At 34.5% G+C, this 11,736-nt stretch overlaps 1 pseudogene; it reads left to right on the top strand.

The window, feature by feature from the left end:
* The window catches only part of LOC101582514, a 28,964-nt pseudogene extending 24,293 nt beyond the window's left edge, over positions 1–4,671 (top strand).
* Positions 4,672–11,736: the final 7,065 nt, after the last annotated feature.

Below are 11,736 nucleotides of genomic sequence, written 5' to 3'. Positions count from 1 at the left end.
TGTGTGTGTGTGTGTGTGTAGTTTTAATTTGGTGATATTATTTTAAGTTCCATATGCCTTGGTTATGTGAATGTCAAATTGTTTCCCCATTTTTCAGAAGTTTTGTGGTATTACCTCTGCCAATATTTTTTTTGTCATTTGGATTGGCTCCTTCTTTCTCATTGATGCATATTAGTCTTATGCTCATCTTAGTATCATCTTGCAGCTGTTGAATTATTATTTCCTAGATACTTTTTTTTTGGAATTTTTTTTTCTTTTCCTGGTCACTAGTTTCAACAGTGTCTTCAAGGTCTGAATTTGCTTCATGCATTCTATTTTTTTACTATATTGCTTATTCAAGCTTTCTGTCATGTTTCTATTGTCCTCTATGTTTTAATCAATGTCTTCTTTAGAAATGCTTAGTAATTCTTTCATTACAGTTATCACTTCTTTTTTATCTGGAAGATTATTTCTCATCTGATCTCCTTTATACCCTTCTGCACTTTTTTCTTTACTCAGTTGCTACTATTTCAGATATGTGACTTCCAATTTCTTCTTTGCAATCAGAATCTGTCTGTAATGGGTTTGTTCTTTAGGTATCTCCTCTGTGTCAGAGATTCTTGATTGGTGTGTGTCTCAAGATTTACCCTCTTTTATTGATTGAGAATGAGATATTTGTTTCCATTTCACACTGTCCTCTGTTCTTCACTGTAGAGCTTTGATGAGCTCATTACCCAAGTGCCTCCCAAAATTATTACCCAATGAAAACATGTGGTTAATTCAGACAGGTGCTTATTCTACTGAGATATCTCTCCAGCCCCACATGCGGTTAAGTCAGATATGGTTTCCTATTTATCATAACACAATTAATATTACTAAAAACAGCTAGTAAAATGTAGAAATTGATGAATTTTGTAAGTAATGGTTTGTACTTTAGAGCATAGGAGCAAACATTATAGCTATATAGCCAAGCAGATCATGAAATGGGAGTTTGCATTTAAATTCATTCTCTGGAGGTTTTTCTGGGCACTTATCCTTCATGTAACTGGAGTCTTCCTGGCAGACTACTGTACCCAAGTTGCATCCTGCCGTCTCGGTGCTGCCAGGATCCTCGCCATAACTCTTGGCCTCAGCCTGGGCCCTGCTTAACCTATCAGTATACCTCAGTTCACCGGGTCTAGTTCTCCTGAACTCAGCCAATACCAGGCGTGTCTGGCTTGGGTCTGGCTGCTGTGCTTGGCTCCTTCTGGCTGTACCCAGCTGACTACTCAGCTTGGCAGTTTCTTGTGGCTGTGCCCCATGGAAGTTGATGTATTATTATTTGTCAAACATACAATTTTATTTTTTATATTTATTTATTTTTTTATGTAACGTATACATTTTCTCATTATGCAGCTCAGATTTGCAGTGATCCTCCCGTTTCCAGCCTCCCTGGCTCTGGAATGATAGGCCTGCACTACCACATCTGCTTTCCATGCCTGTCTGGCCCTGTGCTTGCCGAAGTGGTTTCTTAGTCTGCTGAGGTAGCTTGCCAGCCCCATCAAACATTTTAGATGGGTAACTCACTTGTTCTAAATATTATAGTATCTAAAAGAATAATGATGTCTGTTTTTATTAGAAAACAAAACTTGAGGAAAATATAAGGCATTTTTATGCAATTGGTTTTAAGATAAGGAGAATCCACTGCTTTTATCAAATAGTATATCTAATTATTTGCAATATTTTCCTAAGTTATTGAGGAAAAACCTCAAACAATGTAAACAATAGCCTATTAGACATAATCCTAATTTATTGATCAGGACTACACCTTTCAAGCTCTTTGCCAGTACGTAAGTCATCAAAGAGTCCTATCAGGCGGCATCCTTAATATGAGATCATTTTGAGATTTCAAGCCACATATTTCTAAACACAATTCTCTTTCTATGGTAAGAAGAGTTTTCAAACTATGTTAAATGTTCCAGTGACACTTTATTCATACTTCATTTTTCAAAGTGTATTTTTCCAACTAACAGAAAAACATAACCCAGTGTAGTGACTTCAATAACAATTAACTATCTGTAATATAATAATTTATTCCAGTATGACATTTACCTTGCTATATATTTATGTCTGACCGCCAATATTTGCTTGGTCCCTTGATATCATGATTTTTTTTGTTCTAAATTTAGACCTGGATTTTTGAATACAAGGAGATCTATACGGGAATAAAAAATATTCTGAGAAAAAGGAGGTGAATAATTATATTATTGTTATATAATATATATACTATTTATTTTGTGTGTGTGTGTGGAGCCAGGGCTTGAACTCAGGTCCTTGCGCTTGCCAGGGAAGTGCTTATTCAACTGAGCCATCTCCCCGGCCCCTTCAATATATTTTTACCATAAGTTCTTAGTAAGCAATTATTTGAGGCCATTTTGTGTATTAAAACTGAGGTAAAACAAAAATGTAAAAAGAGAGATTGAAGGGGCTGGCGAGATGGCTCAGTGGTCTAAAGCACCTACTTGGAACAAGCTTGGCAAAGCACAGGGACCGCAGTTCCATTCCCCAGCACCACATGCCAGCCAGCCCTGCCTCCAGGTGGGCTGAGCTGGCCACACACACACACACACACAGACACACACACACACACTAAATAAATAAATAAATAAATGTTAAAAAAAGATTAAAAATAAAGAGAGATTGAAATGATTACAAGAAAGAAATAGTTATGAAGAAAAGCAGTGAAGTACTGAGAAATATTTTATAAAATATTACAAAAATAGGTTATCTTGAATACTTCACATAAAAAATAGAATCATATTCTTAAGCTAAGATATATATTATAAGCCCTAATTTTACCATATTTATCCATCAAATTTAGCAGCTGCATTTGGATTCATAACATATAATATTATATTTATTAGAACTCATTCTGGAAATTAAAATTAAAATTGAAAAGATAATTCTTTGAGTGACAAAATACATGCTTTAATACAAGAACAAAATCAATATACCAATTTGTAGAATAGTTTAATAGTTTTTCTTTATTTTCAATTTTTTATTTTTAATTTTGATGCATTAATGTATACAATATATAAATGCATAATTCCTAGGTATATAAGTCAATGTATAGGAGTATAAATCTGTGCTTTAGGTACACTGATCCATATTCTGTTTTGCAATTTAAATGTAAAGTATGCCCCACATAGTCATGTATTGAGAACTGACAAGGTCTAGAGATGAGAACTAGAAAGCTCATTGGATAATGAGAAAGCTAATCTCATCAATTGATTAATCCACTGATGAATTTGTAGCAGAATGGGCTGTTATGCAAAAGGACTTTTCTAGAAGGAAGGGAATACCAGGAGTTTGGTTTTGTAGTTTTCTGAGTCACTTTTCATATCGCTCTCTGGGGCCAGCATGTCAAGATGTGCATAACTTTCCTCTATACTCCTCCTCTACCACAGAGTTTTCTTGCCTTAAAGCCCACAAAGGATGAACTTCCAATGAGAAATAAAAATAAACCTTTCCTTCTTTATGTCAGGTATTCTGTCCCACCATCAGAATGTGACTAATACAAAAAATTGGCATGGAGAGGACATTATCTTAACTATATCTGACAGTGTGATTCAGAAGCTTTTAGAAATATATTGCAAGAGGAATTTTCAAAGGTTTGGACATTCATGCTAGAGGTGCATTAGAAAAACCTAAGTAGAGCATAATGGGCAATTCTGTGGGCTAGGAAGATCAGATTGCCAAAGAGAATGAAGACAGGAAAGACAGTGCTAATGAGGCTTTGGATGGAAATGACCCTGTTGTGGATTGGAAAAATAGCCACATGTGTTGCATTCTGGCAAAGAGCTATTGACATTTTGGCCACGTAATAAAACTTTCTGTGAGGCTCACTTTAAAAGTGGCAGAATACTTATGCAGGATTCCAGGCTGTATCTCATTTTTTAATTCCTTTCCATGGATCTCAAGAAATAGCTGGATTCTATTCCTCCTGGGCAGTTCATGGCTGCATCACTTGTTAAGAGTTATTTGTACCAGATCCTTCAGGGTATTGTCTTTTGTCACTCTAGAAGAGTTCTTCACAAGACTTGAAACCTCAAAATCTGTTTATTGATGACCAAGGAACAATTATACTGGCTGACTTTGGTCTTGCTAGAGCTTTTGGGATACCTATTAGAGTATATACACATGAGGTAGTGACACTCTGGTATAGGTCTCCGGAAGTGCTGCTGGGGTCTGCTCGTTACTCTACTCCAGTTAACATTTGGAGTATGGGCACCATTTTTGCAGAACTGGCAACTAAGAAACCACTTTTCATGGGGATTCAGAAATTGATCAGCTCTTCAGGATTTTCAGAGCTTTGGGCACTCCCAACAATGAAGTGTGGCCCGAAGTGGAGTCTTTACAGGACTATAAGAATACATTTCCCAAGTGGAAACCTGGAAGCCTGGCAGCCCATGTCAAAAACATGGATGAAAATGGCTTGGATTTACTCTCGAAAATGTTAGTCTATGATCCTGCTAAATGGATTTCTGGCAAAATGGCACTGAATCGCCCATAATTTGATGATTTGGATGGTCAGATTAAGAAGATGTAGGTTTCCAACAAAGAGCTTCCACGTTATAATCTAGGATGAATAGTTGTATTTTTACTGTTGATTCTGTCTGTTTTTGTCTTTTACATTTTTCTTTGCTGTGAAACTGAAACTATATTTCACTTTCCCGTGAAAAAGTATTTCTTAAAAATGTAAATATTGTTCTATATAAATTTAAATATTCTATATTATGTGTGTAGATCTCACTGTGACAGTTGTTACTATAATGAAACTATAAATGTAAAAAAATAAATAAAAGTGGCAGAATAATTAAGATGTCTGAAGAAATTTTAAGGCAATACAATATTTAGAGTGTACTTTACACATTTCTAACTCCTTCCTGTAAGATTTATAGTGAGAATTGGAAGCAAAAAAGCTAGTTTTTTCTTTCAATCTAGAGTTGTTTTTAACATTTGCTTCAAGGAAAATCTATTGGTAATAAATTCAATTACTTTTCAGTTGTCTGAGAAAATCTTTAATTCTCCTATGAGTTTGAAAGATAATTTTTCACAGTAGAAAATGCTACATTAATGGGGAGTTTTCTCTCAACATTTCAAAATTATAATTTAAATTTTCTTCCTATTCATCTAGTTTGTAAGGAGAAATAAGCTGTAATTCTTTGAAGACTTGTTCTGGATGTCAGAATATATATATATATATATATATATATATATATATATTTCAAAACTACATTAAACCAAACTGTATAGTCCTGGAAAAAGAATAGTACATAAATCAATGGATCAAAGAAAACAAATCAGAAGTGAGCTAGGTATAACTGATAAATAAGCAAAAACATTTCAATGCAACATGGACCGAGTTTTCAGTAGCTTGATTTTGGAAAAATTTATCCACATTGGGAAAACATATTTATGGCTATGCTGACTTTTTTCTCTATCAGTATCAACTTCAACTGTATAATATACCAAAATGTAATGTACAAAAATATACAACCTCTGAAACAGACTATAGAAGAAAATATAAGTGACTTAGTGTTACAAATGAGTTTTAGAAACAATGCTAAGAAAAAACAAACTTAGTACTTTAAATTTCATTAAAATTAAAAAGTAAACTTTGGAGAATATTATAGTCAAACTAATAAATGATAAAAAATATTTAAAGAAAGACTAAATTACCTAGAACATATGTAACTATCTTATTAAGGATTTGGACTAAATACTAAGATTTCATAAAATTTGATTTAATAATTAAAACAAACATTTTATTTAATACTTAGATAAAAATTTTACAGACACTTAATCAAACAAGACACACAAAGGAAAAGCATCATGTAAATAATTGATTAAAAATGACATTGTGGGCTGGCCAAATAACTCAGCAGATTAAAGCACCTGCAAGCAGGTTTAGAGACCAGGGATTCAATCCCATCTTTCCATGCCAGCCCCGCCCCCGAGACGCACTGAGCTGGCAAATGCACTTGGAGAGGTGGCGAGTGCCTGTAATCCCAGCTCTTGGGAGGCTGTAAACAGGCAGATCATTACCAGTCTGATCTAGTAGTGAGACCCTGAACACCCTGTAGATCCTTTCCTAAAATACAAAAATAAATAAATAAGTAAATAAGTAAATAAATAAAAACATCATTGAGGACTACAAATTAAATTAAAAATAATTTATACATCAAGTCCGTATTATTCAGTGTTCTCCATTGCAGTAGAATCTATACCTATATCTATTTCAGCTATGTATATCTATATATCTATATACCTATATGTATATATCAATACCTGTCTATCTATCTACCTGTATAATTCTCAGAGATTAGTGAGATTGGATGCCATAATAACAAAGGTTGAATAGTCCTCAGACTACTCCTCTGTTGGATGGAGAAGAGAAAAACTATTAATTGCTTAGTATAAGAAGCATGAATCCTCAGAACAAGGAAATGTGTCATATAGTCTCAGCTGAGGCAGTGCTAGTCACATGTCTACAACTGATGGGAGAAGCAAATAGCACATCCTCTGAGGAAGGGCTAAGGATGCATGTATGTGAATTCTTACTCCTACTTTTTGAAATATTAGGACCCGGAGATGATGCTTCTACAGAGAATGGGTCTTTCTTACTCAATTTGTAGATTCACAAGTCCGTTCTTTCTGGAAATACCTTCATAAACACACTCAGAATCATGTGTTAGCAATTTTCCAGTATCTCTCAAGACATCATCACACCTCCATAATAAATAGAATTTTTAAATTAAAATTCAAAACTATGGTGTATGTTGTTGAGGTGGTGGAGCAACACAAACTTTCATTGAGTGCTGTCAGGGCAGCCACTGTGTTTGGGGGTTTCTTCCAATCCCAACCATAGTCCAACCATAAGATCCAGAAACCACATTCCAACACCCAAAGTATTTATAGCAATTTGAATAATTATTGCATAAACTTGAAAGCAATAAAGATTATCTTAAAGATATTAATTGATATACAAAGTATAGTACATCTATGGTAATTAGCTTGGATAAAAGTGAATGACATCAAACCACCAAATAACATAGAGAAGCTCTAAGTGCATGTTGGTGAGTGAGAGAAGGCATTCAGGAAAGTCTGCATACTCATGTTTGCAAACGTAAGACTCACTAGTAAAAAGCAAATGGTAGAGATCACGCTAATATAAGTTGCTGCCAGCAATAAGGAAAAGGATGAATATGTGTAAGGGATAGTTGTAGCACTTCAATCAATTCTCTCTGGTCCCATTTAATGTATACATGGTACACTTAATTCAAACTCATTTACTTAGAAAAGCCTTTGTGATAGTTAACTGATTAATGATACCTCAGCAATTAATTCTTAACTACATTAGATCAGCATAGTTCTGGGTGCATCTAAAGGAATTTACCAAAGACAGAAGACCCACTCTGAGTGTGGGCAGCGTCAGCCATGAGGCTTGTCACCTGAATGGAACCAAAGAAGATTGCTTCTTTTTCCTTGAAGGAGCTCTAACTTGATCTTCAACGTGGATATCATCTCCTGGATTTCAACACAGACACTTCAACTGTCATCTGATTACCTGATAGTACTAGAGGTACAAGTGCTAATTTAGAATCAAAAGAGTGTTATCGAGGATGCCATTTAATATAGACATTTATCTAAAAGCTTAGTCATTGCAGTGCACCTCATGAGAAGATATTTTGGTGGTCAATTTTCAAAAAAGATGTGATAAGGGAAACTGAAAGTGTGGAAAACTATAAGAGCTACTCAAGAAAAAGTTCAAAAAAGATCTGTCGGCTAAGTCTGAGAGACCCCTGAAATACTCCTTCTCAGGGCTGGAAAGGAAGTAATGAAACAAATAAAGAACCATTAGGCCAGTATACTTGGGAGGTACGATATATCCACCAAAATAAATCCTACCAGGGAAACAAGTTGTAGGAGGACTTTAGAGGCGATGTCCCTGAAGAATGAGCCCTATTTTGAGATAGACATGCAGTGCACCTTACTCAACAATGAAGGCCAGGAACAGAATAGGCTTAAGGCAATGTCTAAAAGACAGGTGTAAAATTCATTTTCCATCTCCATCACATTCACATATTTCATTAATTTCTGCCTTCTCTGCTTATTTTTATCAAGAGGCATGCTTCTTGACAAAGCATGCTTTCCATTTTCAACAAGGTCCCAGACAGCACTGGTGCAGCTCCCTCATCCCACACTGTGAATATTAAACTCCAGAGGACAGGAAGTTAACTTTATGATTTACAAATATAAAATTATTTCATTTCTTTCCTTTTAATCTTAAAGTTTATTTTCCTATGTTGAAAATAATAGTATGTATAAGAGTACCTGTCAATTTGAAGAGTGGGCATTTGAAACATATGAGAAGATGATTTATTCTTTCCATGTGTGTTGCCTTTACCATCTAATCTGCTATAAAGGAAAGCAGAGAGCATATATAAGTTAGGAATTTTTCATGATAAGCATGCAAAAGTGGATTTCTGCTATTGTTTGGTGCAAACTCAAGATGCAATTAGGCAAAACAAAATTCAATCTCGTATATAACATTACGATTTTAAATCTCTAATGGCGCATGAATAGCTACATGATTTTAGCTGACCCAAATGTGAGTTGGAGAGACTCATAGAAGTTGAATTTTTCCTACAGATGAACTTTCATTAACTGCTTTACCTAATAATAAGAAGGCATCACCTGTCACCTTTTCTTCCTAATGAGTTCTTGAAACCATCAGTGGGTGGCTATCTTTTCACCCTGGAGAATCAAATAGCTGTCATTCTGCAGTAAATTACTTTCTATCCTTGTGAACCTAGAAAGTGAAAAAAATGTCATTGCCTATCAACTTTTCTATTCTTTGCAGAGTACTTTTCAAATATTACATAGTTGAATTGAATATTAAGTAGAATTTTCCAGGTGTACCAGATTGTCTTATTTCTGACAAGGGTATTTTGTCTCATTATGATAATTATAATTCTGTTTGACTCCCTGAGATTATATTTAAGAAACAATTGAGTTCCAAAAACTGGACCAGTTAAGCATTCGGAGTTCTCTTTACATAAAAGTTGCATTGATTTATGGCAAATTTGATCAAAATGTATCTTACATCGTTTTTAGAAACCTCTGTGGGGTATAATTTTGGAAACAAGAAAGTACTTGTGAAAAAGTTTTAAGTAGTTTTCTCTCTTAGTGGACAGAGGACAAAAGGACAGAGAGAAGAGATACATTTTTGCTGCACCCTATTTTCCTAACTACCTGAAAGACAGGAGCACAGGAGATTACAAGTTCATGCGTGCAATTCTGAGGGACCAGACCAGATGACCAACGAGCACTGCCCATGTACCCAATTAGGTTAGCATGTACAATCTTCTCAACAATAACCAAGGAAACTTGAAAACCAGGCTGTGGACTTCAAAGACAGAGAAACAGAAACCTGGTGAAGCATAAAATTCAGGTGAATTCTGTCAATTTCACAAAGAACATAAAAGTTTTCATAGTTTTGCTCTCATGACCTGTTTCCAAATGACCTCTCTTCACATATGTTTTGTGGAAAATCAATGTTAATTGCAGTCATTTGCATAAAAAGTCTACCAATTGTTCCTAATTACCCCTCAATTATTAAGAATTAAACTAATCAACAGGAGTTAGAGTAACTTTGGCGTGAACTTTAGTTTCTATTCTGAAAACTTGATTAAAGGTGCTTAGTTTCAAAATCTGTGATTTATAAATATTATTTGCCCATATGCATGTTAAATGATTACTTAAGATTTATGAATATGTTTTTATGCATGTATCAGTAATATGCTTTAGAAAAAAGACATTGCTTGCAAATGGGAACTACTGTTACCGTTTGTGTCTAGTTGTCCACCCAAAGCCTCATGAAGTCATGGGGCAGACTTTTAGAGTTTGTGATCAACTCATGATCCTCTGGGATTATGGGTGTGAGTGCTGCTGGGATTATGAGTGTGAGTACTGTACCCAGCCTGGGTGGATAGCCTGGATGGAATTTAAGGGAGACAGACTTGTTCTCTGTAGCCATTGTTGCTGCTACTCCTGCCTTTGCTGTCTGCTATTTGCCACCACCATGAAATGTTCCTCTCTGCCATGTACTGTTCTTCCTTGTAGTCAGCTGAGTATGAACTGAAACCTCCAGTAACTGTGAACTAAACAAACTTTTCCTTTCTTCAATTTGAGTGTCAGGTATTTGTTCCAGCCTGCACACAACTACACAAAGCCAAAGGGGAATGATCAAGAAGAGAATGCACACTCAAGAGAAATTCTCATTCAATGGAACAGTGGTTGAAAACATAAATCAAAAGGCATCATTTAATTTTTCTTATTACCTGAATGAGAGTATTGAAAAGATGCAGCAGCATTAAGAATTAACCTTTTAGTTTGTAACACTGACAATTTTTTTTTAATTGGATACAGGATCTCACTCTCAATTCAGACTCATAGTGATCCTCCTGTCTCAACCTCCTCAGCTCTGGGATTATAGGCATACACCACTACACCCAGTTTCAAGGCTAGCACAGCATGTGATATTGGGGATCGAACTTTTGTCCTTGCACTTTGCAGATGCTTAGAAAACTGAGCTATCTTCCCAGCCCCCTGAAAAATATTTAAATAGATGAATAAGCCAATTGTATAAGTATCTGATAAGGCAGGAATCACGTGAATCATAATTGCCATGAAAATAAGTTCATAGCAATAAAATATTGCAGTACCTGAAAAAAATCCAAAATCTTAATTTGTGAAATAAAGAAATATATTCAATGATATATTTTGTCAGTGTGGTTACATATACTTTACTGATTTTCGAATAATAACCTTCCTATATTTTCTATATTTTTATGCATGTTACTCTAAATAAAGAGTTATATTTATCCTGATATGCACATACAAAAAGTCAACTCTTTTTTGATAGTTGTAAAGGATTAAAAATTGCCTAAAGTTAATATGAAAGTAAAATAAGACACAATATGGGCAAGCACTTATTCTACTGAGCTATCTCCCTGGTCCCACTGTTGTCATAATATCACACAATTTTCCATGTACTTTATTTGGCACATGTGCCATACTCAGAAGAATCAGCACACACAGATTGACTGAGGCCAATAAGCAGAGGTTGACATAATAATTCTAGTAAAATCTATATTGATTCCTCATGGAATATGCTAAGGCTTTGCTAAATATATTATTATAATTGAAATGCCTTTAGGCAAAAATAAATTGCATCCAGAGCTATTTAGCCTTCTGAGTAAGGTTTCTAACTCATTAAAATGATTCCATACTTTATAAAGCTTTTCTCAATTACTGTTATTTTTTTCTGTAACTGTACTTCTTCATGCACTCACAGTTTTACTAAATTTTATTTGCTTTCAATGTTTATAATATTTTCTGTATATTTTATTTATTTATTAAATAAATTTTATTTATTAATTAAAAAAATTATAAATATTTATTTATTTGTTAAAGTTTTGCCACTTTCTTGATTTGGGATATTGGAAGATTGGGGTATTGAGTAAGAAATTTATGAAGGAACTATGACAAATTGCCATGAATCACACTCAAGTAGTGCAAACAAAAATAGACACAGGCAAAGAAGGGGTCAAAGAATGTAGATAGAAGAATAGTCACAGCATGTCTTTACTAAATTGAGATCCTCTTATCTATCATCAATGGGATATGTTTGTTTTTATTTTCTACAAAAAT

The sequence above is a fragment of the Octodon degus genome, unplaced genomic scaffold, assembly GCF_000260255.1.
Source record: "Octodon degus isolate 3935 unplaced genomic scaffold, OctDeg1.0 scaffold00142, whole genome shotgun sequence".
Taxonomy (NCBI): Eukaryota; Metazoa; Chordata; class Mammalia; order Rodentia; family Octodontidae; genus Octodon; species Octodon degus.
The sequence above is the reverse complement of the archived record's forward strand: the minus strand, read 5'-3'. Positions and strand labels throughout refer to the sequence as shown.